Source organism: Suricata suricatta, chromosome 8, assembly GCF_006229205.1.
Source record: "Suricata suricatta isolate VVHF042 chromosome 8, meerkat_22Aug2017_6uvM2_HiC, whole genome shotgun sequence".
In the NCBI taxonomy this organism is placed as follows: Eukaryota; Metazoa; Chordata; class Mammalia; order Carnivora; family Herpestidae; genus Suricata; species Suricata suricatta.
In genome coordinates, this window is record NC_043707.1 from 110,229,238 (window position 1) to 110,248,623 (window position 19,386).

General features: G+C 48.3%; 1 long non-coding RNA gene across 3 annotated transcripts in view; it reads right to left on the reverse strand.

Annotated features, from left to right (window-relative positions):
- Nucleotides 1-11,700: 11,700 nt before the first annotated feature.
- LOC115298992 overlaps nucleotides 11,701-19,386 on the reverse strand; it is a 17,766-nt gene continuing 10,080 nt past the window's right edge. The window contains exon 4 of one of the 3 annotated variants that reach the window (XR_003911922.1): nucleotides 11,701-11,723. This is a non-coding gene — a long non-coding RNA (uncharacterized LOC115298992). Of the gene's footprint in view, nucleotides 11,724-14,728; nucleotides 14,763-16,826; nucleotides 16,850-19,386 lie in introns of those variants that run through there. The other 2 variants (XR_003911923.1, XR_003911924.1) reach the window with 2 other exon arrangements.

Consider the following 19,386-nt stretch of genomic DNA (forward strand, 5'->3'; position numbering starts at 1 on the left):
GGAGTAAACATGATTCCTGAATAAGCCAAGATGAACCTAATTTGAAGATAGGCATTAGAGCATTTTCTCAGCAGCAAAGCCCCCTGCTAGTTGTTTGCAAAAGTCTACAGTCTTAGGAGTCATTTTTAAAAGTCAAATCCTACATGGAATTCCAGTAATATAAAACAGATTAAATTGGTAGTTTATTAATATATATTTATCTTGTTTAATGTTTTATTTGTTTTTGAGAGAGCACAAGTGGGGAAGGGGCAGAGAGAGTGGGGGACAGAGGATCTGAATCATGCTCTGTGCTAACAACAGCAAACTTGATGTGGGGCTTGAACTCACCAATCACAAGATCATGAACAGAACTGAAATCGGATGCTCAACCGATTGAGTCACCTAGGTGCCCAATATACATTTATCTTTTTTTTTTAATGTTTTTATTTATTTTTGAGAGAGAGAGAGAGATCATGAGCAGGGAAGGGTCAGAGAGAGAGAGAGAGAGAGAGAGAGAGAGACACAGAATCTGAAGCAGGCTCCAGGCTCTGAGCTAGCTGTCAACACAGAGCCTGACACAGGGCTTGAACCCACGAACCTCAAAATCATGACCTGAGCCGAAGTCGGACGCTCAACCGACTGAGCCACCCAGGAGCCCCTACATTTATCTTTTAAATGCAAATTGTTCATATCTATTTATTAGGAAAGTCCATCAATAAAAACATTGAGATCTCAGAGTCTAGATCAAGGGCCAACCAACTACTGCCCATGGGCCCATAAATAAAATATTATTGGAACAAAGTCGTGCTGCTCACTTACACATTATCTGGGGCTGCTTTCCTGCTCTGCAGGCAGAGTTGAGTAATTGTGACAGACTGTCTCTCCCACAAACTCAAAAATATTTACTCTTTCGTCCTTTATAGAATTGTGCTGGCCTCTGTTCTAGATAATCATTTTATCACTCGCCAGCTATATAACATCTATTATTGCCTTTTGTTTTTATTTTGTTTGGCTGGTTGCACAGTACTGAGAAAATTCCAAATCATTGTCGATAAGATGATGTGAGCGGTCACAGACTTCTAACAGCTTACCTTCAGCCCGGAATGATCCTCAGTGCACTGTTAGATGGACATTTGGAAAGGAGGAGCATGATTCTGGTTTATATCACCAACAATATCAGGCAACTGCTTGCATTCCTTGTTATTACAACACTCAGACAGGAAGCAGACAATCTTGATGACGTCTTTGTGATAGTCCACATACTATATGCTCATATCGTGCAAGGTTTCAGAGGGTACTTGTCAGTGTGGTTTTATATAAACATGTAGAGTCCTGAACTGAAGAAGCAACAACGTAAAGATGTCCAGTTAAGAGCTCCGATCTTTCTACTTGAAGATCTGTTTTAATACTGAAGTTCAAGACCTACCCAGGCTTTAGTCTGAGCTCCGCACAAACCAAGTAAAGCTGGCCACACCTGTTGTGTGTAGTTGGTGGGTTCCTGTGATGTGCCTTAGAACATGTTTGAATGTGCAGGTCCATTTTCCATAGCGGTTTTATGTAAAAGGAGTCAAGCCCTATTTTTGGAATAACTCCAGTGACCTTTGAGGAACTTCTAAAACACTTCCATGGAACACAATTTGAAAGGCTTCCCCCACCTTCAGCAAATATTGATGGTTCTCATTTCTGTGCTTCACAGAGCCAAGGATGCTGAGGGCTGGGGTTGGGGGGGGCAGGGGGACCCATCAGTGGCAGAAGAAGGTCTCGGGAAACAGTGAAGGCTCCTGGGCTCCTGCCAAAACCTGGGGTGTCTCCTAATGCTTGTTGATAACTTAAACATACCTCCCCTGGCTGTTCTAGTGGCTTCCAGCCCTCCGCTTGGGAGAGGAGGTCTGGAAAAATGAGATTGGAGTATGTGCAGGGGCATCCGAGGCGTGGGGGTGGGGGTGGGTACGGAGGGAGTGTACTGATGGCTTCTAAGCAGCAGGCAGACGCTCTTGCAGCCACTCAGCAGACCCAGGTTCGGGCCAGGGTAGAGGAAGCAGGAGAGGGGCACGGGGGTGCGGCTGGGTCAGCCCTCTAAGCAGATTTGTGAACGAGAAGGGTCGTGTGAATGCCTGGGATGGGGACCAATGCCCCAGGGAGGTGGTGGCTGAGGTTGGGCAGTGCCTTTGGGCATCTGAGGCAGAGCCCACAGAGTCAGGAATAAAACCCAGGAGTCCTGACTCGCAGGCTGCCTGCCTTCCCCCGTGGGTGCAAGGGAGGGAGGGGCCGGTCTGGTGTCTTCAGGAGACTGGGGCTGGAGAAGGCCTCTCAGGGATAAAAAAAAAAGTACCAACCAGCTCTCTCTGAGGTTTTGCTGCTCACCCCATAGAAAAAGGCCATTTTTAGATTTTAAAAGGATGACCTCATTTTTTTTTCTTATTTACATAGCCCTGTTTGTTTATATAGTCCTTTAAAAATAGCGGACGTGTGCTAAGCTTAGTCTCTCTCCCACCACCAGCGGCAAAGCCACCGTGTGGGGAGAAACACCTTTATCTCTAAGAGAGGGGCAGCCTTGTTTCCGAGGACAGATGGGAGCAAAACAGGACAGGTAGGAAGTTTCGTGGTTTTTCGTGTCGCTTTTCCAAAATAGCCACACTCCTGCCTCCCACTTCCTGCCTGACTTGACTCAGGGAAGATTTTCTCCTATAGAGGACTTGTGTTCTGTGGATTCTCAGGGAGGCACGAAAGGATCGGTCAACAAGCAAACACGCTTGACCCTGAGGACCTCGAGCATGCTGCTGGGCTTGCACTGTAGCTCTGCTGCGTACCGGCTGTGTGACCTTGGGCAAGCCGCTCCACTTCTCTGTGCCTTATTGGTAAGATGAGGAGAACAGCACTAATTGCACTTGCTGCACAGACTAAGTAGAGGAATACATGTAAAGGGTGTAGCCCAGTGCAGACACCCAGCAACTCTTAATAAATCTCGTGACAGGGGCGCCTGGGTGGCTCAGTCAGTGAAGCATCCTACTCTTGATCTCCACTCAGGTCATGATCTCATGGTTTGTGAAATCGAGCCCTGCATCTGGCTCAGTGCTGACAGTGCAGAGCCTGCTTGGGATTCTCTTTCTCTCTCTGCCCCTCACCTGCTCGCCTTCTCTCTTTCTCTCAAAATAAATAAATAAACCTTAATCAATAAATAGATCTCTCTATAAACAACAATGGTGTCATATTCACCCCCTACCTGGATAGTTAACTAGCCTCCCAACCACCTTCCTTTCCAGCCAGCTTGTCTGCCCCCGCCTAGCCCTACACTGTCCCAGAGCAATAGAAAGATAAAACACAAATCTGACCGTGCTGTCCCCTGCTTAAAATCCACCAGTATCTTCCCAGACATATGGCCGAGATCAGCAAAACTTATTTTCTAAATGGCCAGGTAGTACATATTTTAAGCTTTGCGAGCCACACGGTCTCCCTGGCACCTGCTTGCCTCCGCTGCGTGAAGACTGCCAGAGACGGCATGTGAAGGAACGTGTGTAGCTGTGTTCCAGTAAAACTTCGTGTATGAAAACCAGGCAGGGGGCCGGATTTGCCAACACCTGGCCCACACGATGCGTCCATCGCCTCGGCTCAGCTCCCCTCATCCCGCCCCTTCCCGTTCTCCATCCCTCTTTCTCCTCCTCCCCAAGTGCTGTGCAGAAGGGAGTCCTCACACTTCACCCAAAGCTCCTTCCTTCTGGAATCTCCTTCTCTGCCCAACAGGACATCAGGAGCCTTCTCCCCCCAGGACATTAGGAGCATTTGCTCTGGGGTTCTGTGGGTTCTCTGTACTTGTGCTCTGGGCGTGTACGCAGGCTCCCTCGGTCTTTGCTGTAGAGAGGACACCCTCAGGCAGGATTTCCGCCCTCCTCCTTCGTGTGTGCTGGGTGTATGTTTAAGGGTTTGAAGACGGTCAGGAAGCATTGTCACTGAACACAAAGACCTATAAGACCAATGGCTGCCCTCAGGGAGCTTACAGCCTAGCAAGGAAGCTGAAATGTGAGCTGGTGGAAAGCCAGCCAGGAGGGAAGTGACAGTGAATGTGTCTTTTGGGGTACCCATGACAAGGTGCTTCTGATCTTTATGAAGGAAGGAGAAGTCATCTGAGTTGGACCTTGCAGGGTGGGAAAGAGGCTCAGAGTGAGGGAGGTCAGGAAGGCTTTCCATGCTGTGGAAATGGCAAGACATGCTTTTGGTTCTGGGTTCAGGCTGCTCTGTGGATAGACCAGCCTGATGACCGCTGAGGGCCTCAGACCACTGACACCTGGAAATCGGGGTGAGGTCTGCTTAGGGGCTGGGGAGGTGGAGAGGAGGTTTGAACATCTGGTGAGCCAGAATTTCTCCAAGTGTGGCTCACAGTCCACCCCCTACAACAGAATTGCCTGCGGTGTTTATTTTTCTTTATTTTCATTTTTTAGAGAGTGGGTAGGGGAGAGAGAGAGGCAGAGGTGGAGGGAGAATCTTAAGCAGGCTCTACATCCAGTGTGGAGTCAGATACGGGGCTCAATCTCAAGATCATGTGACTCTGACCTGAGCTGAAACCAAGAATTGGATGCTTAACAGAAGGAGGCACCCAGGTGCCCCTGGGGTGTTTCTTTAAAACACAGATTCTGGGTGGCTCGATCAGTTAAGTGTCTGATTTTGGCTCTAGTCATGATCTCACGGTTCATGAGTTCGAGCCCTACATTGGGCTCTGCGCTGAGAGCTTCAGATGCTGTGTCTCCCTCTCTCTCTCTGCCTCTCCCCACTCACACTCTCTCTCTCTCAAAAATAAACATAAAAAGAAAAACAACCCAAAGGTTCTAGGGCCCTGTCTCAGGAGGCTAGGAGGCTAAAGAGGGTTAATGCCATGGCCTTGAGGAGGAAGAAGGCTGCAGTACGGTTGAGAGTGAAGGCTGTAAGCATGCTTTGGACTGACAGCACCGTGCATGTCACCGCCAGCCTGTGGGGAGCTGATGCAGGAATCGATCCTCTTTCCCAAGAGCAGATACAAACATCCAAGCTCAGACATGGGAGGCGACTGTGAATTCCTTGCGGATGTGGGACTGGCTAGTTTGGAATAGGCATCCCCCCCCACAATTTCAGGGCCTGGGGTGGTCCTGGAAGTTCCCCAGAGAGAGGAGGGACAGGCATGGTGAATGTCCCCAGACCCCAGCACAGCCTGGTGTCCAGTTGAACTGAGGGAATGGGTGGGGTGGATGGAAGGATAGGTGACTCAGGGGGCAGAAGATGCTGCAGGCCTGGAAGTGCAGGAGAATGGTGGCACCCGATGCAGAGGGGAAGAGATGAGGTCGGCGGGAAGCATACTGCGTTTGATGGTCGGCCAAGCTGAGCCATCGCCCCTGGAAACCCATATCTGGGGAGGAATGGCAGAGAGACACGCGGGGGATTAAGGACCAGAGCCTGAGGGATGAGCACAGGCATCCAGAAGGAAAGGCTCCCTCAAAAGAGCCCACGAAGTGTGCGGAGAGCGGAGTCAGGACACGCTGGGGCCAGCTGAGAAAAGAGGTGTCCACAGCCAGTCACCCGGGAGCACCGTTTGGGCCCCTCTTTAGAATAAAACCAGGCAACCTCAAAGAAATTGTGCCACGGGTAAATAAAACTCAATCAAAATAAAAGCGAAATCATGGGTTTCTGTTTGCTTGAGATTGGTGCTTCCGACCGGCGTGGCCGCAGGTGTGGGAGAGCAAGTGGGAACGGGCACCGCCTGTCCCACCTGTCGGGACAAGCCGTTCTGCCTGTGCCGGGGTGCTGGTTGGCACCCTCCGTGGGATCGTGCTGTTGCTCCGGGCCTCCGTCTCCTCTCTTGTGTTTGTCTCACCTCCTTCCCTTTCCCTCCCGTCTCTTTATTCACTCAGCAGATACTCTCGGGAATAAAGCTCTTCATGGAGGGATTCAGCTGAGGCCCCCAAGTCTCACTGGAGAGCTTTTGTTTTTAAAATTTTTTAATGTTTATTCATCTTTGAGAGAGAGAGATGGAGGGGTCAGGGGAGGGGCAGAGAAAGAGGGAGACACAGAATCTGAAGCAGGCTCCAGGCTCTGAGCTGTCACCACAGAGCCTGACGTGGGACTCGAACCCATGAGGCATCAGATCATGACCTGAGCTGAAGTCAGATGCTCAACCCACTGAGCCACCCAGGTGCCCCAGGAGAGCTTTTAAAGTGGTGGATTTTTGGACTTGCAGATTCAAGGTACCTGAAAGCAGGAGTAGCCACGCCCCGGTCCTCAGCTTTCTGTTCTGCGGCTGGGACTGAATGGGCTGTTTGCAGCAGCCCTACCTGGGCCGGGCCGAAGAGGCACTGATGCTCAGGTCTGGGTTCTTCCCCCATAAGGTCCTAAATATATGCCATCTAGGCAGCCTCCCCACTGGCCTCCCTAGAGCCTCAGAGCCTCTCCTTCCATTGATCCTGCAAGTGCCACCACACCCGTCCCCTCCCCACTCCCAGTCCACTTGCACTGTGGCACAGTGTCACCATGGCCGTCCTCCATCCTTAGAGGTGGCTCATCCTGAAAATTAGCCATGTCTAACAGAAGGCACCACATACCGTTCTAGGTGACAAAGGTGGATTGCTACCTCTTGGAGCTACATTGTAGGAGGGAAGATAGACACATATATTCACCTTGTCACATACTGTATATACGATCTGCAAAATACATATATAGATGTTGTCATGTACTTATGTCAAATACATAGTATGGGGCAGGGTGAGTCAGGAATGGTAAGGAACCAGACAGTCAGGGTGGGCCTCGGAGGGTGGCATTTGAGCAAAGCCCTGAGGGGCAAGTGAGTGAGCTCTGTCCTCCCTGGGGAAGAGTGTTCGGGGAGAGGCATGAGCACATGGGGTACCCCACGGGGGCCAGTGTGACTGGGGGGTGGGGGTGGGGCCTAGGAGGAGAAGAGGCTGGAGAGGGGGTCATGGCAGGCAGGCAGATAATTGAGAAGTCCTTGGAGATCTGCCGAGGGCTCTTAAAGGCCTACCCCAGCTGTGTGTGGAGACCGAGCTGCAGGAGGCCAAACCAGGATGGGAGGCCAGTTGGGAGCCTGCTGTCATCATCCGGAGGTGATAGTGTCGCGGACCAGGCTGGCAGCTGTGCAGGCGGTGGGAAGTGTCGGATTCTGGGAACAGACTGAAGCCAGCTCAGTCTGCTGACAGATGGGATGTGAGGTGTGAGAGAGTCTAGGGAGGAGAGCCCTGCTGATACTCCTTCATTCAGTCTGCTCTCAGGCTAGCCAACCCCTCTCAGTCTCAGTTTCCTTAACTGGAAAATGGAGCAATTCGATAGATAACATCCAAGATCTCTTTTGTTTTGAAAACTCACTCCTTCAGCTCCAGGACTGATGGCTGGGATGGTTGTGGAAGGCTTTGTGAATATAGAGTAGAACTTGAGCTTAAGAGAGAGAGGCACCCAGAGCACCTTGGTGGCTCAGTCAGTTGAGAGTCCCACTCTTCATTTCGGCTCAGGTCGTGATCCCAGGGTCATGGGGCTAGAGCTCTGTGCTGAGCGTGAAGCCTGCTTGGGGATTCTCCCTCTCTCTCTCTCTCTCTCTCTCTCTCTCTCTCTCTCTCTCTCTCTTTCTCTCTCTCTCTCTCTGTCCCTCTCCCCCACTTGTGCTTACTCTCGCTCTCACTCTCTAAAATAAATAAGATAAAATATAAAAAAAGAGAGATAGGGAGAGGCACTCAACCAGCACCACTGTAGAGGGGTAGGGGCAAGAGGAACATTCTTAGAAGGGTGAGGCATGCTCTTGGGGAAGCAGGGCCACGTGGCCCGTGAGGGATGCTTGAGGAGCCCCAAGCAGGCACCGTAACTGGGACCCAGTTCTTGGTAGGAAGGTGCCAGCCGGGCTTACTACACACTTTGGAATGAGCCAGCAGTTTCAGGGACTGAGCATTTCTTGCAAATACGGAGGCCCTCAACTTTGAGTATTTTCAGATGGACACGCTAAGGCAGGAAGGACCAAGGCTTGGCTCCTGTCTGGGGAGAGTTAACCTTCTGGCCCAGCATTGCATAACCGCAGAGTCTGCTGAGTGCAAGGAGACTCTTCTGTGTGGCAGCCAGAGTGGCAAGCCTGGTGGCTCCGGGCTCTGGCACCGTCCTGAAGCAGAACAAACAGCCCTTCCTTCCCAGATAATGGCCCTCATTGAGCATTGTGTCCATGGCCAGCGCCCAGCACAGGGCCGCTCAGCCTGGGTAAGTTTCCTCTCTTGGCTCCTTAGCATAATATTTACACAGTGCCTTTCTAGTAAGATGGTACCTAGGAACCAGCAGGCAGAGAGAGCTGGAGAAAAGCCCCCCTCCCCCGCGGTGACCCCGCTCCCAGCTCCCACACCCCACGGGTGAACCTGGGCTGTTCATTGCCCTTCAGGGCTCGTTGGTAAAATAAAGCACTGAGCTAGAAGATGCTTGACGGTCTTCCCAGCTCCAAAATCATTGGCATTTTCCCTAACTGAAGAATGAAGTCCATTTTCTTATCACATGGAGGTAGATTTTAGTTGTTCTTTTTCTCTGAGAGGCATTTGTATGGCTTGGTGGGGGCTGAAGATAAGAACTTGGAACCCCACCTACTTGCATCCTACCTACCACACCACTGACATCAGAAAAGATACTCTCTCTTTCTCTCTCTCTCCCTCTTTCGGTGGGGAGGAGCTTACCCCAGAGGGTGCTGTGCTTTAAGAGGTATCTGGATCAGCCCTAGGGGACATGCAACCGTGTTATCAGAGGAACAGTTGAGGAAACTAGGGAAGAGAAGACTGTCCCCAACCATCCCAGGGACTGTCCCGGAGAAGAGGGGTCAGAGGTGTGTCCTCAAGACAGAATCAAACCAGTGAGTTAAAAATCACGCGGCTCATTCTCAGGAAGTCACAGCAAACAATGGGCCTTATAGCTATTCTCACCCAAAACACACATACCCTTTGACCCGTGGTCCCATTTCAGGGAACCTGGCCTGTGGGACAATCGCATCCATCTGTAGAGATATGCGTGCAAAGGATGTTTAAAGCAAAATTCCAGTGGCAAAAAAATTAGCAAAAGTATATGAAAACAGAGCAGGAGAGAAAGTTTGAAGGTGTTGTATCCAAACCGTGGCCCACTATTCAGTTATTAAAAAGGACGGGACAGACCCTGACTCTGTTTAGGAAGGCAGTAAAGGGCAGTGGTTAGGAACCCAGGGTCTAGAGACAGACTGCCAGTGTTCAAATCTGGATCCCACTGCCTAAAAACTGTTACGTGACGTCTCTGTCCATCAGTCTCCTCTTTGCAAAGTAGAGATTATAATAGTGCCTGCCCTATAGGCTTGATGCACGTGAGGTGCTTATGACTGTGCCTGCTATATACCAATTGCTTAAAAAATGTTGGCCTGTGGCCTAGAAAGATCGTCCATAAGAAAAGCTAGATGCAGAGAAATGTGCATAGGGTGATGTCATTTTTATAAAAACAAAAAAAAATACATCCCTCAACCCTTTCAAGAAAGAAAGAAAGAAAGAAAGAAAGAAAGAAAGAAAGAAAGAAAGAAAGAAAGAAAGGAAGGAAGGAAGGAAGGAAGGAAGGAGAGAAGAAAGGAAGAAAGAAAGAAGGAGGGGGTGGGGACAAAGAGAGAAAGAAAGAGAGAAAGAGAGAAAGAAAAGAAAAAGCGCTGTTAGCCAGACTGAGTCATCTCCTGGGAGCAGCCCCTAAGAGAGGCTCATAAGCTGGTATGGGAACTAGTGCCAGTGCCCTAGAAAGTCCCCTCCAATCTCGACACTAAGACTTTGTGGGTACACCTTGGCAGTCTCAATGTACATCCTAACCTGGCGTTTGATCCAAAAAATATACTGTGTACACACACACACACACACACACACACACACACACACACACACTATATATATATATATATATATATATATATGCACCAAGACTTGTCTTTTGCAGATGGGGAGCAAAGATGTTGGTTGGCAGCTTGGTTTTACAGAAACACTCATTGCCCTGATGGGGCGCTCATCAGTGGAGCCTTGCCTATCCAGCTCGAGTTCTCCGATTGTCTTCTCAGATCACTTCCGTTTGTGTGACCCACGCTAGTGATGCCATGGCCAGGTTTGGGATGCACACCCTTTCCCTTGGTCAGCTGCAGTCATGCTCAGATTCACCCCTTAAGTGCCACAGGCTTTGAAAATGGAGAGAGAGGTGAAAAGCTGAGAAGACCCCCAGCTAGGGTATCTGTGGAAATCAGAGACATTGCTTCCACTTCGGTTAAAGTCATTTGAGCTACAGCCAGAGGATTGTATTAGTGGAGGGGAAAAAAAAACACCAATGCTTGTTAAGAGACACTGTGTTTATTTATGTATTTAACAAATATATTTAAATTTTAAAAAATATTTCAACCAAATAGTAACAACAAAATAGACAATAATATAACAAACAGCAGAAAATCCACCACCCCACTTGAAATACACTTTAGCAAATACAGTTAGATGTCACTGTGCAATCCGAGGTCCCTCCCTCCTGCCCTCCCAGAAGTGATCATTATCCTGAACTTGGCAGTGACATCCCACCAGTGTTTTCTGAGCACCTGCTATGTTCTAGGCAGGGTGCTGGTTGCTGGATTTACTCTGGTGAACAAAATAGACATGGTTTCTGCCCTCATGGGGCTTGCTGTAGAGTGGGGTGAAACCCCATCTGTAGATTAGCCAGCCTCCTTCAGTGATTTTCAGTCTCCAGTTATGTAAATGCTTACCCACCCATCTGGAGCCATGGCGAAGGTGAGGCTGGGACAGGTCCTGACACTGTACTGGCCTTGTGATTTGGGACAAGGGCCTTCTGCTCCCTGAGCCCTAGTGTCTTCATTCGTCACATGTGGGCTTTAACTTGGACACTGCTCAGGGGCTCTTCCAGCTCTACAATTACAGGGCTTGATAGGAGACCCTAAACTGGGGCTGGCGCATGGCCCGTCTCCATCACTCTATCAGGTGGAGGGGACTGGGGGAAGGTTTTCTGCCCATAAAGGGAGATGTACTCAGTGCTTCATGAGTTCTACTAGTGGAACACACACTGCTAGTAGGACAGGAGTGATTTTCAGAGGAACATGGATGACATTCTCTATGTTAATAGTAATTTCTTTAATTCGATAAAATCCTAGAGTTGTACCTGTGATCCCTATTGCATTGGTGGATGCTGTTTTAATAAGGCAGATTCAAGTCAATGTAAATGAAAATATTACATATATAACAGAAGAGATGGTATGTGTGTCTGGCAAAACTTGGAATGATGGTCACCCAATGGCACAGTGTTTCCCAAACAAAAGCTAACTATGTAAATAAAGCACAAGGCCCACCCGGTGTCTTAGATGCCAGCAGACCCAGCCCAGTGCTGGCACTTGGGAGCCTAAGTAGTACTAGAGGAATGACGTCATGGATGACCCCTTTGAAAACAGCAGGAGACAAATTCCCTTCATGTCTTAGCACCAAGAAGAGTCATGCTTTTTTTCTGAGCAACTGGCATGTTTATCATCAGGACACTGAGCTAACTATGTTGTCCTTTCCTTTCGGGGCCCTGACTCTGGGCCACGAATACAGCCACCATGTGGGGCCTTCTCCCCTTCTTTTTGTTGGGGGTGGGGGGCTTCTCCTCTTCTTATCCATGTTCTTCTATCCCTTCTGGTTTAAGCCTTGTGTCTTCTATTTCCCTGGGTTGGTTTGTCACTTTTAATTCATGTTCCTATTTTGTGTTTGTAAACCATATCAGATCCCCTGTGGAATAAAGCAAGTTAAAATTGCAAACAAACAAAAAGGGAGTTAACGATTAATTAATCAATCAATTCATGGACAAACATAAGACCAAAGCGTTCTTGGCTCCACTCAGCCTGTTGGGGTTTTCTGCCAGAAGCAACTTCCCCGCTAAAAGGATGCCCAGGGTTAGAGAAAGTGGTGAAGCAGTTGAGATGGCCGGCTGTCCATTCTGCACCCCCAGATCTGAACCAACCAAGCACGGGGACCCACACCTTCTGTTGAGCTTTGAGACCATCTTAGAAATGGGGCTCTCCATTCAAAGCCAGAAGAGCAGGTCCAGGACTGGTGGCCTTAACACCTCTCCCCCTCCCAGAGCATGGGGTTTGCAGGCAGCTGGTCCCTTGGGCTCTCCTGAGTACACCATAGGGGTCCCACCCCACAAGGAACATTCCAGGTACGATCCCCATGCCTGACTGGTTCCTAAGCACTGGTTCTGTTGCCGGCCCCAGACTGTCCCTGAGGTGACAACCATCCAGCTCCCATACCGTGTGGTTCCACACCTCTGCTGCCAGACCCCATGCTATCCTGATGGCTTATGGCAGCCCCCTCCAGCCAGAGTGTCACACAGGCATTATGGCCTGAGAACCCCTGGGGCCCAAGATGCTATGAGAAACACTATGAAATACTGACATTTTTAAAGCAAATGACTAAAAACATTATGCTAAGTGAAAGAAGCCAGACACAAAAGACCACAGATTGTATGATTCCATTTATATAAAATATCCAGGAGAGGCAAATTCAGAGAGACAGAAAGTAGATAAATTAATGGCTGCCAGAGACTGGGAGTAGGGAGGGGAATGTGGAGTCACTGCTAATGGGGACGAGGGTTCTTTTTGGAGTGATGAGAATGTTCTGGAATTAGATATCTATGATGGTTGCACAATCTTATGAATATACTAAAACCCACTTCATCGTGCATGTTAAGAGTGAAATGTATGGTATGTGAATTATACTAGATACCACGTAATACAGCAGGTTACAGAAGTTATGTTTGTGAGAGCGACACTCAACATTTAGAAAATTCTATTCATTGGGGGTGCCTGAGTGGCTCAGTCAGTTAAGCGTCTGATCTTTGGTTTCGGCTCAGGTCATGATCTCATAGTTCATGAGTTTGAGCCCCGTGTTAGGCTCTCTGCTGACAGCACAGAGCCTACTTGGCATTCTCCCTCTTCCTCTCCCTCTGCCTTCCCCTGCTCGTGCTCTATCTCTCTCTTTTAAAATAAATAAACATAAAAAAGAAAATTCTGTTCATTAACAGATTGATAATACTCTCTAGTTTTAAAGATTAAAATACTCCTTTTTTCCAGAAAAGAATTAAGGTTGCTTCTGTAAACTACTCATTAACTAAGGTTTTCCACAATTATAACAATTCATTCATCCATCCATCTGCAAACACCTGTGGGTGCCTAAGGGGAGGGCACAGTGAACATAAAGGTAATTAGAACATAGCCTCTGCTTCTAAAGTCTGTAGGTAAAGATATAACTCATGAGCTATTAGTTCAGTGAGGGGACAGAGTATAAACTGGCTCTCGTCCAGCCCTGTGCATGTAGTAGTCAATCGAGAATGTGCCACTGTCTCTGCCATGGGAGAAGGGAGCTGGGTATGCTTGGGGCAGGAGGGCAGGGGTGTGATCCTGTTTGGGAAAGATAAATCACTTGCTTGGGCCTGACGTATTGGGAAACTCCATTTGTAGAGTATTGTAGCTTGTTAGAAGATTTGGGAGTTCTGGGAAGGGAGCGGGAAGTCCCTGCAGGTGAGTGAGCAGGGCTGGCACTTTGGGGACATGACTCAGCACCTAGCAGTCCTGGCTACGCTCTAGCACTCCCTCCAGGCCACCCCCTGACTCCCCCTTCTAGATGGCCTAGAGCCCCCAGGGGCATGTCCTGCTGCATTTAACCCGCAGTGGGCCAGACGCTGCCCCATTTCTGCAGGATACACAAGAAATGCTATTGGGTCTTCTGAGGTTCTGGGCAAAGTAAAAGGGCACTAGAGTCTCAAGGTCCCACCTCTGCCCACCTTCTCAGGATCAAAGATGAAGGGTGGAGGCTGGGGCTGGCATTGTCAGGCTCTGGAAGGAGGTACTTAGGAGGGTAATTCTAGGCCCTGGTGAATTCATTGTTCATGTCAGTAGACCCCTCCTGGTTCTTGAGTTCAGAACACCATATTTGTCTGGGGGAATGGAGGTCAGGAGGCAGAAAGGTTGGGGAGTCCTGTGGGTGCAGGTGGGAGGGAGTGGGAAGGGGGAGGTTGGGAAGCTGGAGAGGTGTGGGGCATGGGGCATGGACATCACAAGCAGGTGGGAGGGCGAGATGAGGTCAGGTCCTGGGGACTAAGCCTGGAACAGCAAGAAGTGGGAGTCTGTCCTTACAGAGGCCTCGCTGGAGGGCTGGGTGTGGGCTAGCATGAGGCTCTCTGGGGTGGGCATGCCCCAGGGCAGCTGGCAGACCCAGCTAGGGAGCAGTGGGCTCCAGAGTACTAGGGTAGGTAAGGTCCCTGAGAACCTAGCAGAGAGCAATACTCTCTTTTTCAAATATGGGAGCAGGCAGCCCAGATCAGGGATGGCTGTGCCGGAAGCACAGTGAGGTGAAGGTAGAGCCAAGTGTCTAGATCCCCAGGCATGGATCCAGCCCCTTCACCTTGAGCAAATCCAAACTTTTCCTTGTTTCCTTGATTAAATGCTGCCAGTGCCACAAGGGGAGGTGGTGAGGAGCACTCACAGGAGAGCCACCTGCCAGCCTTGACTCCCAGCCCAACCCTTTATTGCACGTGTGCCTCTGGGCAAGTCATGTGACTGTCTGGGCCTGACTTGCCTCATCTGTAAAGTGGACTTAATGATATTACCTACCTCATGGGGTTCAATGTGCTTCAGGTTCTTAGCAGAGCGTCTGGTAATGTCAGCCGTCCTTGTAATGATCCTAATTGATTCTCAGCTTGTCTTCTTGTCACAAGATGTGATTCAACTTTCTTTTTTAAGTTTATTTATTTTGAGAGAGAGAGATCTGGAGAAGGGCAGAGAGAGGGAGAAAAAATCCCAAGCAGGTGCCCTGTGGTCAGCACAGAGCCTGACGTGGGGCTCGAACTGACGAACTGTGAGATCATGCCCTGAGCCGAAATCATGAGTCAGCAGCTCAAGCACGCCCCACGGTGATTCATGTTTCTTAAGCTGCCAGTCCCTTTGTCAATCTATAACTTATCTTTTCTTCTGGCTGTGTTCCTCTTTCTTGAATTAAAGGCACTTGGTCATGGTTTGTTCTGTAAGAAGGGACTGGTGATGTGCTGCCCCCAATTCAGTTTAGCATTTGTCTGTTCCTTCACTCATTTACTTGTTCACAATGCACTGGGTGACCAGAGACCTGTGCCCAGAGCTTTGGGAAACATAGAGCGGTGATTCTCAAAGGGTCCCACTCCTGCCATCCTCAGCCTGTGCCTTCCACCAGGGTAGAATTTTCAAAACCACCTGGCTTCGTTTCAGATGGAGAAAAGGATGTAAGGATGTGTGGATTGCAAGGATCCTTTTTTTTCTTTTGTAACTCAGCCTCAGAAAATTTTACTTGACAGCATCTTCTTGCTGGATGAAGACACAGCTAGAGGAGTTTGGGGGAGCGAGTAACAAGCTAGAAAACACAGAGAACTGCCCCCCTCAACAGTACATTCCCCAAGTGTTTTTGGAGCTTAGCTGTCATCAACAAAGGAAGAGCAAAGTGAGAATTCCTAACAAGACACTGTGGTCAGAATTCCATGGGTATGGAATGGCACCGAGCTCCTGGGTGGGGCCAAAGAGGCTGGACTGGTTGTAGACTGACCCTCAGGATCCTCCCCTACATTGAACTAGTACAGGCTCTTTGCTGACCTGTATTTCGGAGTGGCTCCATGAGCCTGGCTTTTGGGAACTATTTCTCTTGTCCCTCTCTGGCCCATGTTACAGGGTCCCTTTCAAGGAGTTTGACCTGATTCCCGCTACACATTGAGACTTCCCTAGGCCATCTGCTTTAGTCTTCTCTTGTTCTAAGGACTTCACCTACCCTTGGACCAACATTAGTCATTAAGCACCATTTATTTTTGTGTCTGCCACTGTGCTAGATGCTAGGAATATAATGGTGACCGAGAGAGGCTCCTTGGTCAAAAAGAAGCCTGTCTCTTTGGAGGAGAAAAGCCTGTAAACAAGCTACAACACAGTGTGAGACATACAGGCATTTCAACGTTAGCAGGGCAATGAAGGCTTGCTGGTGGATTTTATGGTTAGGGTGGTGTTATAGTCAGGGGTCTTCAAAGAAGTAGAACCAACAGGTTGTAAATACATGTATTTGGAGAGAAAGAGAGAGGGAGGGAGAGATTTATTTTAAGAAATTGGCTCACACAGTTGTGGAGGCTTGGAAAGTCCAAAGTCTGCAGGGTGGGCCCACAGGCTGCAGACCCGAGGGAATCACAGTTCGAATCCAGAGGCCATCGTCTGCTGGCAGAATTCCTTCTTGCTCAGGGGAAGTCAGTCTTTGTTCTATGCAGGCCTTCCACTTATTGGATGAAATTAACCCACATTCTGGAGAGTGTCTGCTTTACTCAGAGCCTACTGTTTTTAATGTTTATCTCAGCTACAAAATACCTACGTGGAAACCTCTAGAATAATATTTGACCAAAGGTCTATGTACCATGGCCCAGCCAGGTTGGCACCTAATATTAACCATTGCGGGTGGGTTAGATGGACACTGAGGAGTCTGCTAAAGGTATAGGAAGGACAGGGCATTTGGGGCGATGGAACGGTGTGTGTTCTGAGAAGTCTACAGCTCCCTGTAGTGAGAATACACAGGCTGGAAGGAGAAGGGGAGAGATAAGCCTGGAGATGCAAGGAGGAGCCCCTGAAGTGGTCTTCAGAGCTATGCCATGGAACTTATACTATGTACTGAGCCTAGGGGGTCTTAGGGAAGGGAGCTGTTGGGGACTAGAGAGCCTCTGGGCAGCCTCTAGGGGATGAGATGGAGCCCCCTTCTCCCAGCTCTTAGTGCAAACAGCTACGTGACTCTCAACTCCTGTGGGTGGCAAGGTACAGAGCATTGGGTGGTCAGCTACCTCCAAAAGCTCTCCCGAGAAGCTGAAACAGGAAAAAAGCAGCATGCTCGGTGCCCATACAGCAGCTTACAGGCCCCTTGGGCAGTCTGGTCACTGACTACTGCCAGGTGGACCACAGGCTTCCCCGGGCAAGCAGGATGAGCTGTTCCAGACCTTTGTCGAACTGGGTGGGTTTTGCTGCCTCAGTGTTGAGACCACCAAGTGCACATTCCACAGGAAGTGGACCCTGTGGGGCTCTAAGATAATGGTCCTCAACTGGAAGGACCCATCTTCCCTCCTGATGTGTCAGTATCTTGAAAAGGGCATTAGCCTCTCTGCCAATGAACCACGATGCATGATTTTCTAACCACCAGCACATAGGTGTCCAGCTCCACGTCTCTTCTAGAATTGTCAGATGATAAAGCCATTTTTGAAAGGATGACATCATAATATTGGAAAACAAGATAGAATGTGAACTCAAAGGTTGCTAGGTCTTAGGAAGATAGGAAACCCACGAGATTGCATAAACAGAAATCAGAGCGGGAGACTCCAAAGACCTGGGTGATTTTTTTTATCCCAGAAAAGTCAAGCATTTTTTCAAGCTGTGAGCCAGCAGAACAAAGAGTAAGAATGAGCTGCCAGGGTTGCAGAGTCCCTTGAAGAATTTTTCAGAAGAGCAAGTACAGCTCAACCCCTCTCACTTTCTACATAGGGAAGCAGGTGGCCAGTGGCAGGCCATCCCAATCTTAGAAACACTGTCTAAGGAAAGTGATAGTGACAGGGTCTGAGAGAAGCCCAGCTGAGGGAATCCAGACTCCCTGCCAACCCACTGTGGGGACAGGGAGCACATGGGTGACATGGGCAGCCTGCCTCCAGTGAAGTCTACCATCATGCCCACCTCAGGAGTCCCCTGACTGGCCTCCTCCCCATAGTCTTTACAGGGAGACTTGCCATCATAATCCTCCACCCTCTTACACAGAACCCATCTCCCGCCCCCAATAGGATGGACTCATGATTTCACTATCATATTCAAGGACAAGCCTGTCAGAAAAATAGACCAGAAACCTCGCAGGAAGCCCTATCCAGTTAATTGTTTCATCAATATCCTTTTCCTCTTCTTCATAGTGATAAATATTTGATCAGGGCACATGACCACCCAGCTATAGAATACATTTCCAAGGCTTTCTAGTAGTGAGAGGTGGCAGTGTGGCTAGTGTGACCTAGAATAATGTGTACGATTCCCAGCCTTGCTATCCCTTTTTCCTTTCCTGCTGACCATAATGTGGATGTGATGGTGGAAGTTGGAAGTCAAATGCTGTGGATGGCAGAAGAGCAAAATAAAAAATACCCACACTGTGAAGCCACCATATCAGCCCATGGCCACTTACACTCAGACATACACAAGACAGAAATAAACCCTTGTCTTGTCTAAGCCACTCTTACAGTTGGGTCCTTGTTGCAGGAGCCACAACCTATATCCTAGCACAATACTAAATTCACAATGTGGTCCTGCATTCACAAATATGTATGGACAATTAGCATCACCAAACATGGGGCGGGGGGGAGGGACCAACAGCAGAAAGAAATGGCTTAAAATGGAAAAAAGAAAAAAGAAGAGCTCATTCCAAATGAAACAGATTCTCAAAAATAAGAGAATGCTAAAATAAATATCAATAGTATCCTTGGCAAGAATTGGAGATTATTTCATGTTATAGTAAGGAACTAGTTGCTTTGAAATGGAATAATCAGAGAAAAGGAACCAATTATTGAAATTAAAAATACAACTCCTGAAAAAAATTCAGTAGGTGAAATGAATAACACAATTGTTATGTATGAAAACCAATCGATAGTCTAGAAGTTAAAACTAATATCCCAGAATATAGAGCAAAACATCAAGGAGAAAAAACTTAGATCCATATAGGTCAGAATTGGAGACTCAAGAAGATCTAAAAGCAGAGACTACATACAGTGGCAGTGGGAGAGGGAGGGATAGAAATAATCAGTGATTAAACAAAAATTTCCCAAGTTGAAGAAACACCTACAGATTGAATTCAGGATATGGGAATTAATGAAAAAGCAACATTTGACCCATCCTGATGAAAATTTCAGAATATCAACAATGAAAAACAAAAAGCTTCCAGAGAGAATAAAATCTTACCTCAGCATTCTCGTCAGTAAAACAAGATGCCCTAGGACAATGGAGCAGTGCTTTTAAAACTGTAGCAGACATTGATTTGGAACTAAGTATTCTATCCTCTCAAACTTTGAAATCAAAATAAAGATTTTTTTAATGTGTAAGAGTTCAGAAAGTTCATTACTCAGTCATCTATATTTTTCTGGAAAAAAATGAAAATGAAAACCTCCTGGAATCCAAAAAGGTGAGCCGCTCTGGAAAACAGTGTGGAGGTTCCTCAAAAAACTATCGATAGAACTCCCTTATGACCCAGCAATAGCATTGCTGGGGATTTACCCAAGAGAGACAGAAATGCTGATGCATAGGAGCACATGTACCCCAATGTTCATAGCAGCAATGTCAACAATAGCCAAAACATGGAAGGAGCCTAAATGTCCATCACCTGA